The 17,250-nt window shown below is 42.4% G+C and overlaps 1 long non-coding RNA gene across 1 annotated transcript; it reads left to right on the forward strand.

Moving 5' to 3' along the window:
- Positions 1 to 8,710: 8,710 nt before the first annotated feature.
- On the forward strand, positions 8,711 to 14,716 carry LOC138769803 (uncharacterized). The gene is made up of 3 exons (XR_011359311.1): positions 8,711 to 8,794; positions 13,626 to 13,797; positions 14,203 to 14,716. It is a non-coding gene; the product is annotated as an uncharacterized lncRNA (long non-coding RNA).
- Positions 14,717 to 17,250: the final 2,534 nt, after the last annotated feature.

A 17,250-nucleotide genomic window follows, 5' to 3' on the forward strand; every position in this document is an offset into this window, starting at 1 on the left:
ACTCGCAACCGAGGCTCCACAGACTCCTGTTTTGCATATTTAGCCAGTCAAGTGACTTCAGAGGTATTTAACTCCAGTCACTGACTGGCTGAGTGGGCATTTTTGAGCCCGGTTCTGACATCATAGGAACAGTAGCCCATTTGCCAAAATCTATAGCCATCGCAGCGTTTAAGGTAGTCAGTGACAGGACGAGCTCCTGTAACTGACTGATCGGGACCCCTGGATCGCTTTTACCAAAGGGCAACTCACTTAACTCCGTCCTGTTGGATCGTCCATCTGTGCATAGACTCTTTTCTTAGGCAGGCTCTATGCACAGATAGCAGATAACAATGATCTATGCTATCCTATGGCATAGCATAGATCAGTACATTCAATCTAAAGATTGCATGTTATACTGTAAAAGACAAGTGTAAAAAAGAAGTGTAATTAAAAAAATTAAAATTTTAAAAGTATTTGAAAACCCCTTATATAACCCCACCTCCCCAAATAAAAGTTTAACATACCTCCTTGCCAATTATAAAAAATAAATAAATAAATATATATATATATATATATATATATATTAAAATAAACATATTACAAATCATAGCGTGCAGCATTGTTCAATCTATTAAAATATAACATTATTGTTCCGCACGGTGAACGGCGTAAATAGAAAGAAAAAACACCAGGATTGCAAATTTTTTAACTGACCTATTTTTAGTATTTTATAGACTTTTGCAAATGTTGACATTAGAAACTGGAATGCAAACCCACTGGGCACATATACAGGGGTCACCTTTATATTGGGTAAGATATATGTATATGTTAGTTGTTTCGAGTACTATGTGAACTTGAGTTACACAGGCAGGTAAAGCACATGTACTAGTCATGCCAGCTGTAATGAATCTAGCCCATATATTTACTCAAAAGAAAATCATCCTGGCATGAGAAACTAACATTTCAGACGAGATCAAACATTCTATTGAATTCCACCCCCAAGAATGGTTTATATGTAACTTCCTCATACACTATGTTCTTCTAATATCAGCTTCAAAGAAAACAGGTTGAAGATGGATTATTTCTCTCCCTTCAAAATTACACAGCTTGTAAGTAAAATAATGTATTTATATGTATTTATTTATAGGTTTTGTATTACTAACTATACATAAAGTAAATCTGTTATCTGTAATTTACATTCCAAATTGCTGACACTATTAGATAACTGTGCACTCAAGGAGACACATGGTCCCTTTCATATACCTGTATATGCTTCCAGAACATAGAAAAATCTGTTTATTTTCCTGAAATAATCTCCTGAAGGGCAGCAAGCTGAATATCTGATCACTTCCCCCTACCCATGTCCCCCATGATCCCAAGCAGGGAAAGGAATGGGGTAGGGGAGTGAGGAGGAGTTACAGACTTAGGGAGGAGCAAATTTACAGTATTAGTGAAGAGAAGGGTTTTGTTATGCTCAGCTGTTGGCTTGTCAGCCACCTGTTTTGAGATCTTCTCCTGGTGCCTGGAAAAGCTGAATGCAGTCCCAGAACTGCATCCAGCTTTTCCAGGCACCTGGAGTAGAGTTCAAGGTTGCGGGTTGACGAGTCGACAGCTGAGCGCAAAAAAGCGCTTCGTTTTACTAATACTGTAGATTCCTACACAGCACTATATGGATTTGGGAAAGCTCCTTTAATACTTTGCATTAGATATTAAAAGCATTTTTTTACACGTTCTGGAAGCACAAATGGCAATATGAAAGGTACCATGTGTCGCCCTGAGGTAAGAGCTATCTCATAATGTCACCAGTTTTGAACGTGAATTGCAACTGACAGATTCACTTTAACTCTTTCATGACCAAGCTGCGCTCTTCTCCTCGCCTTCTAGGAGCCATAACGCTTTTATTTTGCCACCTAAGGGGCTGGTTGGGGGCTCATTTTCATGACCACGATTTTTAGTTTTATTTGGTACCATATTGGTGTTTTTTTTTCTGATATATGATAACAAGCAAGCTACAATACCAAATATGTTTATTATTTTTTTTTTACATATTTGTAAAATGGAAAAGGAGACGAGTTAAACTTTTATCGGGAGAGGGGTTTTGTGATATTTTTAAAAACTGTTGTTTTTATTTTTTACACACTAAGGGGGACATGCATCATCCGGCGTACTGATGATTTTCGGCGTAAAGTGCCGATATGCGAATGATTTTATTCGCAAATGGCCAATTTGCGAATAAAATATTTGCATATCGGCACTTCACGCCGAGTACGCCGGGGGGCAGGGAGGGGGTGTGGCGGGGGCGTTACGGGGGGGCGCGGACTCAGAGTCTGCGCCATTTATCATTTTTTCAGCGCAAAGATACGCAGAAAACCTACTCCACCTTTCAGGTGGCATAGGTTTTTGGCTGTGCGCACCAACACGCACAGGATTTATGTAGAGGCAGTCCGCCTCTACATAAATCTCCGTAGCATCGGAGATGCGGGGACATTTATAAGTCCGGCGTAAAAAACGCCGGACTTAATAAATGTGCCCCTAATTGCCCCTAGATTGCTTATATTGATCAATGATCAATTGATCAGTGATCTGCTTGAGGCTGAGGTATAAAATATTTCTCTATCTGCCAGGGACACTGATCGGGATCCGCCCAGTCACACTGCGGTGGTTCTGATCAGTCACAGGGGCTGATCCTACCACAGTGATCACAGTGTTTAAAGAACTGATGGCAGACAGCAGCATGATCGCTGCTCGCAGTGAAGCAGCCCTGCACACAATAAAACCCCTCCATGTCAGGTTTTCCGTAACAATTTGAATTTTAATTTTGGAGACTAATGTGGGTTAAATAACACTGAACAGGATCAGGGACCCACTGATCAGTAAGGCTAGCCCACTGAATGTTACCAATGATTTTCAGGCAGCCATAGGCGTGATAATGGCCTTTGGTATCCTCACAGAAGCCAGTCAAGGCTTGTTGATAGGATTTTAAGAGAAGATGAAAAAGATAAAAAATAAAAAAAGCTAGTTTTCATTTTACACCACTGGTTACTCATTAAAGGGAATCTGTCAGTTGCAATTCACGTTCAAAACTGGTAACATTATTAGATAGCTGTTACTTCAAGGAGACACATGGTGCCTTTCATATAGCCATTTGTGCTTCCAGAACATGTAAAAGTGCTTTTAAAGGGGTTACCCAGGATAAGAGAAAAACATGGCCACTTTCTTCCAGAAACAGCACCACCCTTGTCTCTCAGCCCAATTCCATTGAGGTGAATAAATCTGGGTTACAGCACAAAACCTGAAGAGAGGGGTTGTGCTGTTCTAATCCTGGATAACCACAGTAATTTCTGTAAACACCAGTGGGCCCAAATAGTTCAGTCTTTTACATTAATGGATCAGCGCTGGTACCTGCTAGTGTAACAATCTTTTTTTTTTACCAACCGCCCGGTTCCCCTGCACAGTGACGGTCTATTCCTGAGCATCGGCCCAGCTTGAAGCACTGGGATGGGTCCGCCGGCTCCCCGTGTGATGAAACCCCCTTCCCTTTGTGAGGCAGCTCTATTGATTCTAATGGAGCCGCATCACAGGGGAGAGGGGTTTTCATCACACTGAGGGACAGCAGGCTCCAGTGCTTCATACTAGGCTGGTGCTTGAAAATAGACTGGCACCTTGCACTGGAATTGGGGGGTGGTTCAAAAAAAGGATTGCTACACTAGCATGCGCCAGCGCTGATCCATTCATGTAAAAAAAATTAAAGTGATGTACCTGATGGTACATTAGCTTTAAGGGGGATATCCAGGCTTAGAAAATATAAGCTGCTTTCTTCCAGAAATAAATCCAGGCGCATGTATTTCGAATTTAAATAATTGCTGCCAAAATTAAAAGCCATTTTCGAAGTCCAAAAAAAATATGAGGATGTTTCAGAAATTATGCCAAAATACAGACTTAGTCCATGTTCACACATGGCACAAACAGCAACCGTTGTGTGACACGGACATACTTTACATTATTTTCTATGGCTTATTGGAGTGTGGACACACCCGAATATGCCTGCATTCCAATTAAAATTAAGTGATGTTCACCCGGTCGATGGGCCGGGTGAACATCACAAACAGCTTTTATTGTTTGACATGTCCATGTCAAACAACGGACCCTGTTTTGCCATGTGTGAACAGGACCTAAATGTCATGGTAAATTTAGGTTTAAAAAATTGCACATTTAAAATATGGGCTTTAAAAACCGACCTAAAATCAGTAGTCGTTAATGAAGAAATTATTATGTTACAAAAGTTAAAAGAATTAAAAAAATGTATTCCTACACAGGTAAAATACAGTGGTACCTCGGTTCTCGAACTTAATTGGTTCCGGAAGGCAGTTTGAGAACCAAGCAGTTTGAAAACCCATAGGAAATAATGTAAATGTGATTAATTGGTTCCAGCAGCCACCAATAATTACCTACAATCCTCATTTATTACACTGATAAGTGCTCAGTATAATCACTACAGTACAGTACAGAACAGCACTATATACTGTACAGGACATTAAACATAAGAAATGTTTATCAGAACCAGCAATTATATTACAGTAGTCACCAACTCCTCACCCATCCTTTACCGTATAGCGTCCCCCCCCCCCCCCCATCCAAGCACTGTAATGTATGGGAGATGGTGGTGCACTGCCTGTACTACTACTGCACTGTATATGCACTCCAGCAGTCTTATACAGCACTGTACTGTTTGTGAAGCCTCACCACTGCTTAACTCGCCAGGTACAACCCACCATCCACGCTCGCAAAAATGTTAGAAAACCGAGCAAAGTTAGAATTCCAAACACTACTTCTGGGTAAATTTCCGTTCGAGTACCAAGCAGTTCGAGTTCCAAAGCGTTCGAAAACCAAGGTATTACTGTATATAAGATTTTAAAATGAGGCTGACACAGAAAGGCCAAAACTGATGGTGGGAGGAAGCGTTATTAATTACCGGTAGCTGCAAATCACTACATAAGACATAGCATTTTAATGTATACAAAAACAAAATAACAATAAAGATGCAGCTCCCATCTTTAGTGTGGGGGTGCTACATCTTGTAAGGGTAGCTCGACAGTGTGTTGCAGTCCTATAACCGAGTGTGGTGAAATTGTCAGGTACAAGAGGTGATCAGCAATGCCTTACTGTATTGTATGAATTGAACATCAGTAACAGATAACTGGCAAAGGTTAGCATTGATGCACACAGTACTGTATTTGTTGCTGCTCACCTAACACAGAATCCCTCCTAGCTTGGCAACTGCCCCCTTTTTCTAACAAACTGCTTCCTATGGCATATTTACTTGTACAGACTGCTCCCACGGACTCACCCTCTTTCTCACAGACTGCTCTCAAGGATTCACCTTCTTGCTCATAGACTGCTTCCAAAGACTCACCTTCCCTCTCACAGACTGCTCCCAAGGACTCACCTTCTTTCTCACAGACTGCTCCCAATGACTCACCTTCTCTCTCACAGGCAGATCCCAATGACTCATCTTTTCTCTCACAGACTGCTCCCAGGGACTCACCTTCTCTCTCACAGACTGCTCCCAATGACTCCCCTTCTTTCTCACAGGCTGTTCCCAATGGCTAAACTTCTCTTGCACAGGTGGATCCCAATGACTCATCTTCTCTCTCATAGACTGCTCCCAAGGACTCACCTTCTCTCTCACAGACTGCTCCCAATGAAAAAAGGCAAATACATATAGGGCTATGCGTAATAGGAATATTTATTGGCTGCTGTTAGTTACATTCACTAGCATACAGCGAGAAAGATCGGTCTCCAAAAGAACTATATACAATTATATACAATGAGACAATGACTGTCGTAGTTTGCCTAGTTACTAAAAATCCTGTCGGTCACTAGATCCTCCAGCAGCTCACGTCAGTTATGACCTCTGTAAGTTACTACAGCCTCAAACGGCTAAAATCATATGCAAAGTGCTGCCACACACACCCATACTCAACGCGTTTCAGTCAACTGTGATCAAGACATCATCAGGAGTATTCAGGTGGTAAGTATTAGTAAGCAACACATATGTTAATATTGTGCAAATAGTATCAAATTCTAGACACTGGTTCCGATGGCGGTACTCACTATCCCATGAGGATGGGGCTAGGAACATCTAGATGCAGTTTAGCAGTGGCTAACACCGATCTAGGTCGCCAATTGTCCCCTGAAGTGTGAGTATATAATGGGTCTCAGATTCCGGTGGTGTGCCGGTTGTGTCCGATGTTGGGAGATGTTTGCGCTCCGTTCTTCTGCAGTGGCTGGTCCCAATGACTCACTTTCCCTCTCACAGGCTGATCCCAATGACTTAACTTCTCTCTCACATACTGCTCCAAAGGACTTACTTTCTTTCTCACAGACTGCTCCTAAGGACTCACCTTCTCTCTCACAGACTGCTCACAATGACTAACCTTCTTTCTCACAGAGTGCTCCCAAGAACTCACCTTCTTTCTCACTGACTTCTCCTAAGGACTCATCTTCTCTCATGCAGATTGCTCCCAAGCACTAAACCTCTCTCTCTAACAGACTGCTCCCAAGGACTCACCTTCTCTCTCACAGACTGCTCCCAATAACTCACCTTCTTTTTTACAGGCTGCTCCAAAGGACTCACCTTCTCTCACAGGCTAATCCCAAATACTCACCTTCTCTCTCATAGACTGCTGCAAAGGACTCAACTTCTCTCTCACAGGCTAATCCCAATGACTTACCTTTTTTCTCACAGGCTGATCCCAATGATTCAACTTCTCTTGCACTGGCTGATCCCAATGACTCACCTTCCCTCTCACAGGCTAATCCCAATGACTCAACTTCTTTCTCACATACTGCTCCCAATGTCTTACTTTCTTTCTCACAGACTGCTCCTAAGAATTCACCTTCTCTCTCACAGACTGCTCACAATGACAAACCTTCTTTCTCACAGAGTGCTCCAAAGGACTCACCTTCTTCCTCACAGACTGCTCCTAAGGACTCACCTTCTCTCACACAGACTGCTCACAAGGACTCATCTTCTGTCTCACAGAATGCTCTCAAGAGCCTTGTCCCTTATTGGGTTCTTTTTGTGCACAGACCGTGTATCCCAACAAACTTCTCATCATGGCCCTTTTATTACAGACTGCTTCTTATTCCCATCCCCTCTCTCACAGACTATTGCCCTCTTGTTCTTATTCCTTTTATTACATTCATCCGTAGTAGTAGTAGTAGTAGTAGTAGTAGTAGTAGTAGTAGAACACGACATGGAGAGAAAGGAACAGCTGCACATCCCATCTATGGCTGATACTAATGCCGATATGCCTATTTTAAAAATCAACACCAGGGTGTCTGTATACAATTTGATCAAACCATAATAGCCCCGTGTACCACGTGTAGGTCTCCTGGTTCACACAGGTCCCTACGCTAACTCCACGCCGTGTCGGTCAGTGAATGCCAACCCCGCAAAGCGTGCACATGCAGAGAAGGGAGGCCACGGAATGGCCCTGCAACCCCAATGTCACAGGACCAAACCCAAAATGTCCCATCAGAACCCGGCCAGCACCACCGGCGGGGAAGGCTGCCCCCAAACAACACAAATAGGAATATGGTATTACACTCACCACTGCTGCTCACACAGAATGGGGAAGACATAAGGTACTGACATGTGAGCACAGGCATATCCTGCTAATTTTGGTCATGTGGGTCTTATAAAGGTGTGCCAGCTGTTCAGAAAAGGGAGAACTGTAAAACATGACATGGAGAGAAAGGAACGGCTGCACATCCCATCTATGGCTGATACTAATACCGCTAGGCCTATATTAAAAATCAACACCAGGGTGTAGTAGTAGTAGTAGTAGTAGTAGTAGTAGTAGTAGTAGTAGTAGTAGGAATAGTAGTAGCAGTAGTAGTAGCTTACAGCAGCAGCATGCTCTTTCTTTCAATACTCCCCTTTCACAATGGTAGGACAACCCCAAGACCATGTGAAATACTGAAATGCCAGGTGTACCTCCATTCTTGGCCCTTAACAATCATTTCTGCAGTAATAAAACATTTTTCATATGTCTACAATGCCAGCAAGGGTCATTTACCTCTTTTAGTTGCAGTTTTGCTGAAAATACACATCCATAACTTATGGACATTGTCCTGGCTCCATTTTATCCCTGCCGACCCTTTATGGTAATTAACAAAAATGCTAAATAACTGAATTAAATTATTGATAGGATCAATCAGCGACATCATTTATAAGACTCTGGGTGGAAAATGCTGCACAACCTTCTTTCCCTTGTTCTTCCTTCTATCAGTTCTGTTTGCATGAAAACTGAACACATCCTTGGGTAATATAACGGATTTAATAACATGTGCAAGCAATGATGATTTATACAGAAGAGTTCATGCAGGCCGCGAGTTTTGTGAATATATGTACAATTATACAGGGAGTAGCTGCAGTTTGGCGTTTCTGTAAATGTCATTGATAAGTATGGCTGGAGTTAGCAACTTCAACTTGTTGAACTTGTGGATATATTGTATACTGTATGTATCTTAGTCTGCCTGTATATTAATAATGTATCTGTATAATATAGATTTTATATCTTTCTTTATATTTCCACCCACAGAAAACTGACAAGACGCTTTATAAACCGGTATGATTTTAACCTACAGTATTTTACTTGTGGTCTATACTAAAGCTGATTCTTCCGTTTTGTCATACTAAAGACTATTTCTTTTTATAGGAACAGCCCTATAGAGCTGTGTTTGCGGCAAATATTGGATCAAATAAACATGTAATTATCAAGGGAAAAATCTCTGAGAAGACAGAGTGGTATGTTTCTTCTTAATTTACCTGCAAAGTTTCATGGGTTTGTATAGTAGATACGTAAGATACAATTTATAGAATTCAGTGTACTCATAGTTATACAGGCCCACCAAAGTTTTTACATCTTCAACCCCTTCACGTCAGCCATATGTATATATATGTTCCTGCTGCACATACCCCGTGCAGCAGGAGTGAATATATACGTTCCTTACTGGGTTGAGGGGTTGGATGTGTGAGTGTGAGTGGTCCCGCACACATCAGTGTCCTGGGAGCCAACGATAGTGACAGGCAGCTGCAATTCACAGCTATCATGGCGTTTAAGGTAGTCAGTGACAGGACAAGCACCCGTCACTGACTGATCGGGACCCCCGCAGCCATGCTGTGGGTGTCCTGATCGCTTGTGTTAACAGAGCGGGGGTAAGTTTCTTACCTCCGTCCTGTTGGATCAACGTTCTGTGTATAGAGTCTGCTGGACCCATTGCCTTATTCAACTTTAAACTGGCACGTTCTTTGAAAACATTGGCCTCTGAAAACACTGGGGCTGAACCCATATAACTGGAGGCAATGCTATGTCCATCCATGCTATGATTGTGAAAGCTTCCTTCTGAAAACTCTCAGTAGAAGTAACTATTCAGATGATCAGTGACTTCCTTATCTCGATCAATAAAAGGTATTCTCCCCATTACTTATTTTTGTGATTCTGCAGTTTTTTTGTTTTCCTAACAATAATATATCTGAAGAAGGTTTTGCCTATGGTTGTATCCATGTTTTCCAAGACTCCTAGAATTGCATCCAATTTCTCCAGATGCCAGGAGCTGAATGCAAAGTATTTGGGTTCAGCTGTGTGGCCAAACCTAAAAACTAAAGTTCGTACAACACTACTTGTAAACAATAATGTTTCTCCTTCCTTTTACTTTTGCTAATTTTTTGTACATGTTGTCTAGTTGCCTTTAATATGGCCTTTTTAACCCCTTAGCGACGGGCCTATTTTGCGCCTTAATGACCAAGCCATTTTCATACTTTTTACATTGCCGCCTTCCAAGAGTCATACCGTTGTTTTATTATTGCCCACATAGCCATATGAGGTCTTGTTTTTTGCGGGACAACTTTTACTTTTTATTGCTTTCATTTTCAGATGCATGAAACTTATTGGTTCATTTTTAATAACCCTTTTTTGGAGGAATAATAGAAAAATTGTCATTTATTTTTCTTTTTTTACGCTATTCAGTGTCTGATAAAAGTAACATAATAAATGTATTCTTTGGGTCGCTATGGTTATGGCAATTCCGAAGTTGTTGTTTTTTTAAACTATTATCACTTTGGCACAATAGAAACTACAGTATCTTCCTGAAACTTTTGCCACATTGCAAGATCTATAGCGTTCTTATCTTTCATGTGATGGAACTGGTTTTGGGCTAATTTTTTGCGGGAAGATGTAAAGTTTTTACATATATAAAAATGTTTGATCTCTTTTATGATGTTTATTCTAAAGTGGATTGACAGAAAACTTTGTGCACCATGCAATATAAATAATGAGATTTTTTTTATAGCTTGTTCATAGCGATACCAAACATGTATAGTTTTTATTTTTTTAAGTATTTTAAGTAATAGTTTATTACGGAATACAATGCATTTTTACTACTGTGGGAGGGTGGGAATTTTTTTTAATGTTTTATTTTACACTTTTTTTTTATTTTGACACTAGTGTACATTACTGTAGTGCAGTGTATTGTCTATGTCAGCCTCTAGCATGGCTGTGTAGAAGACCTTGGGGCCTTCAGAAGCCCCTGGGATTGCCATGGAGATGATTGCAATCCCGGACCTCACTGTAGGACTTCCTGTTGAGTATATTGCACAAACCGCTGTCATGACTTGACAGGGGCATTCTACGGGTGTATTGGCAGTCACTAATGGGTTAACCACTGCCACTGAATGCTCACTCCTGATGTTTTATCCCACTCTTTTAATTCATTATTTAAATATTTCCCTACTTATTTAAAATCTATCTTTCTAAAATCCAATGCTCTTGTTGTAGTATGGGATTGCATGCAGTTAGTGTGTATGTCAAACCATAAACACTGATGGTCACTGTAACCTATATTTTCCTCACCTCTAACCTTAGATACCCGATTCCCACTAGTAAATACTAAACCTAGAAGGGATTTTCCAATTAACATACGGCATGTTGAAGTCACCCATAACTACAATTACCCCCTTTACTGACATTTTTGCCATTTTATTCGTTTAGGCTATGTTAAAACTACGTAAAAGTACGGCCGTTGTTGCCGATGTACTTTGCACGGTGTGGAACACTGCCTCTCCTTCTATGGGATCCCGGCCGGAGCATATAAGCATAGTATACGCATGCGACGTTGCAGAGAACTGACATGTCAGTTTTCTGCAGCCGCAATTCAGTGAATTGCGGCTGCAGAAAGACCCATCAGTTCACACAATGAAGCGAGTGGCTCTGGCCGCTTGCTTCATTGTTTGCTATGGGGAGTTCTGATGCGGACACATGTTGATGCGCCTGCATCAGAACTCTGCGGCCTGAAAAATTATCCTGCAGTACCGGCCGGGATGATCTTTGCAGAGACCGGTCATTCCATGACCCGGCGGGGTCATGGAATAACCAGTCTTTCACGTAGTGGGAACATGGCCTAACATGGTATCATAGTGACCTCTGTATGCCCCAGAGGCCTATAGATAATACCTATCCTAATAACAAATCCACATAGTCTCCAGCTTTTTATAAGTAGGACTAGGTCCAAATCATACCAAGACTTAAAGGAAAATTCCAGTGTTTTCCAATATTAATTAACACATAAAATCTTTTTTTTTTTTTTTTTTGCTAGTGCCAAATTTGTCCTTTAATGGCCATGAGCTCATAGATCTTGTTTCCTAAGCAGTGAACATTCATACACATTACACAAAGAGCATTACTATGCTTTGTTTTTCCACACTGCACTGCATCTACTGTACCAATAACTGTGTTTTTAGAAATCCCACTACACTCATTCACCTTAACAGGTCAGGGACAGAAATCCTTCTAAACAAAACTGCTGCCAGTAATTGACCGAGTGGGTATCACCTGCTCGGACTATATTAAAGGGGTAGTGCGGCGCTAAGTTATACAACTTTGTAATGTATGTTATGTTAGTGAATGGCCCCTTTCCCGTGTTTCCCCCCACCCACGCTGGACCCGGAAGTGTATTGCTCTATACTCACCTGATCCGTGTCGACTCCCGTCCGCCATTTTGCAACAATGATGTAATCTTCGGGCGGCCGGCCGAACCGCTCCGACCGTCCTGTGCTGCATCATCAGCTACTCAGCCGCGATTTGCTGAGCATAACTGAGCTGATGACGCGGCAGAAGGCGGCCGGCATGAGGGACGGTCGGAGAGGTTCGGCCGGCCGCCCGAAGATTACATCATTGTCGCAAGATGGCGGACGGGGGTCGACGCGGATCAGGTGAGTATAGAGCAATACACTTCCGGGGATTACGTGGGTGGGGAACAGGGGAAAGGGGGCCATTCACTAACATAACATACATTACAAAGTTGTATAACTTTGTAATGTGTGTTATTTAGTGAATAATTGTTTAGCGCCACACTACCCCTTTAATGTTACAGAACAAAAGGGGAAAGACGGGCAACTGGGAGGGTTGAGGCAACAGCTGTGGGGGATTGTGGTAGTAGAGTATCACTTTTTTTTAAAAACCCAAATGCTATAAACATTTTATTCCTGTAAAGTCTCTCTAACTCCCTCCCGCCACTGCACTTAATTAAGCCGTAACCGCTGCATCGATGTTAATTCACGCCGCAGAATGACACAGGCACAGGAGCTGCGCCTGTATCATCTGCGGCGGGTCCCAGCTGTCAATGATAGCTGGAGACCCACCACAACTCTCAGCACCAGAGCCGCCCTCAGGTGCTGAAAGTTAACCCTATAGATACTGCGGTCAGCATGACCGCTGCATCTATAGGGCTTCTGACAGAGAATTCTACCTCTACCTCTACATATCTTTCCGCTGTCTATCGGGGCATTACGAAGTGATCGCAGAGCCCTGATAGTAGGCATGGAACCTGGGAGCCTCAGGCTACTGGTTTTCTGGCTACAGGGGAGGGTCGGAAGGCTGGGCCCTGCGCCCCTGAGCTCTGCCCCCTCCCCTCTCTCCCCTGCCGCAGTCACAAGATTGTAACTGCGGCAGGGGACAGAGGAGAGGGGGCAGACATAGGGACATCAGCTTATGGGATCATTATGATCCCATAAGCTGATGTCCTAAAACGACCTGGTCATTGATGCATCAATGACCCATGGTCATGAAAGGGTTAATATTAGATAAGTTAATAAAGGCTCCTTGCTATAGATTAATCTAGATTTAAAAAATTGAATTGAAAAAGACAATATGCTCACCTGTCCTTGTTCCCGTGCTGCCCTGCATCACTGGGCTGCCGTACCTTGATGGGTGCCCTATTCTCCCAGCTTCCGGTTATGTCCCTGACTGGGTTGAACATCACAAGAGGGTGTGAGTTAGACCGCTCGGCCAATCAGTGACTGCAGTGATGTCCTGCCCCAGTCACTGACTGGCTGAGCAGGCCATCCCTCAACTGGGTTGTGACGTAGCCGAAGGGGAGCTAAGACAGCATGCTGGGGTCCAGGAGCCTGGCGTGGCGCAGCATGAGCACCGGGGCCTGTGAATATGACTTCTTTTTTATTTTACTCCACCCAGCCCAGAATAATTTTTGAGGCCACCGGCGGACTTCCCCTTTCCCCTTACATGTACCTTTAACATGGGACTGTGTCAACAATAAAATTGATGTCATTGTCACCTTTTCAGGTTTTTCATAAATCTAGTAAACAGCAAAACAAGAAATATTATCTTTCATGCCCACATTCGTCTCACTGAAAACAGAATAATAAGAAATACTATGATAGATGGCTCCTGGGGTAGTAATCAAGCGGAAACTGATACTCCAATCATGCCATTCCAACCTGGACAAAACTTTACGGTAAGAACAACTTTACGGTAAGAACTTACTTTACGGTAAGACCAAAGCTAAAGAGGTAGTTGATGATAGAAAAAACATAGCTTCTTTTTCCCCAAAACAGAGCCACACCTGTCTACCTGTCTACAGGTTATGTGCGGTACTGCAACTCAGTCCTGTTCACTTAATTTTTAAAGCACATTTCTCATAAGGCTATGTATCCTGTATATAAACAGTTGCAGTTTCATGCTTGCGAAGGGTATGTTCCCACTATAGAATGGACGAGGAGACTGTAAAAATGAATGTCTGCCATATTGGTGCCAATACTACCCGCCAATTGTTTTTTTCCTATCTGGAATGTATGTATAATATCTGTTGGCACCAGTAAGTAAAAATCTTTTTTTTTCTCCGTATATCATTAACTACCAGATGGAAATCAAGTATGAAGATGATTCTATCGTGGTGTATGGTAATGAAAAAAAGCTTTTCAACTATACCCATCGCCTGCCTTTCCAGGAAATTGATTTTATTGAAGTTTCAGGAGATCTCTACTTGGACTGTATCAGGTTCTAACTTCCAGCAAAATACAAGAATTGGTCCATAAGAAACCTTTACCAGATCTATCATTGTCTCCATATCTTAATACAATCCTAAGTCAATGATAGAATACATGCATGTTGGTAACATTACACTTCTATTTGATTCATGAATGATCTTTCGGCTAACGTTTTCTTGGTTTACATTTCTATAATATGATGACAGGATCGGCTTCTCTCGCCCTCCTTATCCCATCAGTTATAGACGTCTCCAGCAGTAAATGATCTTTATATTCCCTGTGAAGTATTTCTGATCTTATATATGATCTCTATAAACCAATGGCTTCCTCTGGGGCGCTCTTATGGTAAACCGCTATGTCTTTCTATTCTTTGCTGCATAATCTCCTCCTCCATAATCCTCCTCCTCCTCCTCCTCCTATGACATGGATTGTATTTCACCACACAATAAATGCATTGAATCACATATAACGTCTCTGGTGCTTTTGACTACTAAAAAATACTAACATGTAATGTGATCTCAGTCTTACCCAGTTAGTAAGTTTAGGAGCTCAGTACTGGTGCCATATAATGTATAACAATGAATGAATTATATGTATAGTGAGATTAGATATGTAAATGTTATTAGGATAAAAGGTATCCATCCTAGAATTTTGCAGGAATTAGGTAATGTGTTAGACAGACCCTTATACCTAATATTTAAAGATTCTATAATGACGGGGATTGTTCCACATGATGGGGCATAGCTACAGCAATATTCAAAAAGTGATCCTGGAAACTATAGGCCGGTAAGTCTAACATCTATAATAGGTAATGTATTTGAGGGATTTGTAAGAGATGCTATACTGGAGTATCATAATGAAAATAATCTTATGACACAGCACCAGCATGGATTTATGAGGGATCTATCCTGTCAGACTAATCTGATCGGCTTCTATGAGGAGGTCAGTTATAGACTGGACCTGGGTAAGGCTGTGGACATTGCGGATCTGGACTTTTCAAAGGCATTTTATACTGTGCCGCATGAAAAGTTGGTCTATAAAATGAAGATGCTTGGACTAGGGGAAAATATATGTAAATGGGTAAGTGATAGGTTAGTGTTGGGTCCACTTCTTTTTAATATGTATCTTAATGACCTTGTAGAGGGGCTACAGAGTAGAATCACAATTTCTGCCATCGCTCCTGGGCCCACACAGGCACACAGGGGGCCTACTGAAATCTCAACAGGTTAATTCTGTCTGCAAAAGCAGCCTTAAAGGGGTTATCCAGCACTACAAAAACATGGCCACTTTCTGCATAGACAGCACTTTGGGTTTTGCAAATTAGTTCAATTGAAGTGAATGGAACGTGGAGACAAGAGAGGTGCTGTCTCTGGAAGAAAGTGGCCATGTTTTTGTAGCATTGGGTAACTCCTTTAACACATATCTGTAGTTGGCCCCCCAGACAGCATCACTACCTGGCAAAGAGAGAGATGATTATTGGTGGTGAAGGAGGAGCACAGCCGGCCAGGGTCTCAGAAGTGGGCGGGGCTCATTGCCCTGGAGCAAGAGAGAGCCAAGCAAGTGGTGGCCCCTATGCTTCTTCACCTGAACCTGCTGCTGTAACATGAAGGGTCTCCAGGGTCCCCTCCTCCTCCGTTTACTCACTGCCAGTGCTGCTGCATTATGTCACAGCAGGAGGTTCATGTGAGGAGGAGATAGGAGCCTGGGGCACACCACTGCAGTCACTGATTGGCTAGAGGGGCACCCATCGGCCAGGTCAGGCATTATTCTCTGAGTTGTAACATCATCAAAACTCTAGGGAAAATGCCTTTTAGCGGGAGTCCCAGACCTTCTAGCACAGCGATTCACAGGCACAGGGAAAGGTAAGTAGTTTTTGTCTCATGATGTTCCTCCCTGCAAGATATTAAGATTTTTTTTTTTAAAACTTCTCCTTTAAAGGTTTTTTTTCCCTCAAACATTAAGGGTACAAACACACTGGGCTTATCCGCAGCGGTTTTCTTGCTGCAAATTCACAGCAAGCCCTGCTGTGGATCCCTGCCTTGTACTCTCTATGGGCAGACAAACTCGCAGCAAGATGGACATTCCGCTGCCCCACCGCAGCGCACTCATTGGGTGAGCAGGATGTAAAGACGCTGGGAGCCCCGAGAGGGGAGCAGGTGAAGTATACGCTCCGGCGGCTGGGGGGTTAACGGGACGGGCTTTTGACAAACTCGCAGCGGGATGTCCATCCTGCTGCAAGTTTGTCTGCCCATATTGTGTACAGGGCAGGGATGCGCAACGGACAAGCCCAGTGTGTTTGTACCCTAAAACATTGAATCTGTTACCAATGCAAATATGAACATTATGGGGCAGATTTATCAAAACTCTATACTAAAAAATGGTCTGTTTTCTCCACAACCAATCAGAGCTTAGCTTTAATTTCTAAACTGCTCAGATTAATCTGAACTAAACTTTGGTTGCTATAAGCAACAGCTTTTTACTTTTACTTTTTTTATGAATGAGGCCAAATAACTCAATACTTTATGGCATTTTCACATTCCCAGCATACCACCTGTAAGGCTATTTTCACATGCAGTGTCCCAGAACAATGGATAGTGATGCTCATTGCTGCAGGCAACTAAAAACAACTCCCCGCACAAACACAAGCACGGCAACCCATCTTAGGCTGACATCCATTATAAAGGACTGTAAAAGAACTGGATTGTATGTGTGACTAAGTCAAAGTAAGCCGTATTAATTAAAGGAGTAACAGTTACACCACCCCCTTGCTTCTCTCCCCGTTGTCTAATCTGCACCACCCAACATAAAGGGCATCCCCACCATTGTGTCATAATCACAGATAGCAGTATCAGGGAGCTGGCTCCAATGGAACCAAATGGTTCACTTCACCCACCACCTTTAGAGAACATCAGGTGGAGTTG

The sequence above is a fragment of the Dendropsophus ebraccatus genome, chromosome 12, assembly GCF_027789765.1.
Source record: "Dendropsophus ebraccatus isolate aDenEbr1 chromosome 12, aDenEbr1.pat, whole genome shotgun sequence".
Lineage (NCBI taxonomy): Eukaryota > Metazoa > Chordata > Amphibia > Anura > Hylidae > Dendropsophus > Dendropsophus ebraccatus.